The sequence below is a fragment of the Triticum dicoccoides genome, chromosome 3A (genome assembly GCF_002162155.2).
Source record: "Triticum dicoccoides isolate Atlit2015 ecotype Zavitan chromosome 3A, WEW_v2.0, whole genome shotgun sequence".
Classification (NCBI taxonomy): Eukaryota; Viridiplantae; Streptophyta; class Magnoliopsida; order Poales; family Poaceae; genus Triticum; species Triticum dicoccoides.
In genome coordinates this window covers 661,843,389-661,844,806 of record NC_041384.1, presented here as the reverse complement: position 1 = coordinate 661,844,806, position 1,418 = coordinate 661,843,389, and the positions used below count along the sequence as shown (strand labels likewise).

Sequence of the window (1,418 nt, the reverse complement as noted above, 5' to 3'; positions counted from 1 at the left end):
CATACTCACTCTTAACTTCTTCTATCAATGAAATGATACGCAAGCTTTGCATATTTGCGAAAACAAAAAAAAATCACAATGGCAAAGAGCCCACACATCATACCAAAAGGTCGTCATGTATCCATTGTGAACCTCAAATCGCGTTCCTAAAAGTAGCAAATGTTGCACTTTCCTGACTTTCCCGACGGCCTTGGCAAACTGGGATCTGCAGGAATTAGGAGCTACCTCCCATCGCAAATTTGAATCAAAGCCCTTGGCTCTGGAGTAATTTGCACGCCCATTTCTCCATGAGGCAACAGTTTGTCACCTTCGTATTAATGACCCATACACCTAGGCTTAAAAAATGAACACCCCCCCGGTGCGGCTAAGACTCCGGCGTGTTCCTCGAGCTGCGTCCCCTCCCGGCTCCTCGGCTCGTCGGGTGTCCCTGCGCCTCCGGTCCTGGCGGCTCGGATCTGCGCTCCTTTTCCAGATCCTGTCTCGTCCGGGTCTTCGGCCACCGTCGGACCCCCCCTGCATCCTCGGCTACCTACCACGCTCACCTTTTTGCTCCGTCCGCCCCTCCGCCTGCTCTGTAGCTCTTTCTTCCGGCAGCACCTGATGCGACGGCTGGTGTTGCTCCCCTTCCTGCGATGGCAGTCCGGCCTCCGACTCGACTTCCTCTTCTTCGACTTGCTCCGACAGCTTGGGATTGTTCAAACTTGGCCAGGGTGAAATCCTTATTCGACCTTTTGACGCTGCCAGCGGCCACACCCACGGGTACGGTCCCCTTCTTGTTGGCGCTGCCATGGCTGCTATTTGTGCCCCTCTTCGAGCATCAGGGAAACCCTAGGTCCGGTTTTGCGGATCGGATGGTGATAGCGCCCCGGCCTCGTTCTCCTTCGTGAAGGCGCCATCTTGTTTTGCTCGCGGTGTCCTCGGCGGTAGATTCGAAGATGTCGGTCGTCTTGTTGGTTTGGTTTGGGCTGCGTCCCACGGTGGCGAGTTTAGCCGCGTTTTTTCCTCTTTGGGCTGAGCATCCCATGTCCCTCTATTCTGGTCACCATGTTAACGCCTCCTGCGTTTGTGCCATGCGTCGTACCCCCGGTACTCACTCTTAACTTCTTCTATCAATGAAATGATACGCAAACTTTGCGTATTCGCGAAAACAAAAAAATCCACAATGGCAAAGAGCCCACACATCATACCAAAAGGTCGTCATGTATCCATTGTGAACCTCAAATCGTGTTCCTAGAAGAAGCAAATGTTGCACTTTCCTGACTTTCCCGGCGGCCTTGGCAAGCTGGGATCTGCAGGAATTAGGAGCTACCTCCCGTCTCCCATCGGAAATTTGAATCAAAGCCCTTGCCTCTGGAGTAATTTGCACACCCAGTTCTCCATCAGGCAACAGTTTGTTACCTTCGTATTAATGAACCATA

General features: G+C 52.6%; 1 protein-coding gene across 1 annotated transcript in view; it reads right to left on the bottom strand.

Moving 5' to 3' along the window:
• Window positions 1-1,418, bottom strand: part of LOC119270046 (dual specificity protein kinase splA-like) — a 46,565-nt gene that overhangs the window by 12,362 nt on the left and 32,785 nt on the right. The window lies entirely within an intron of this gene.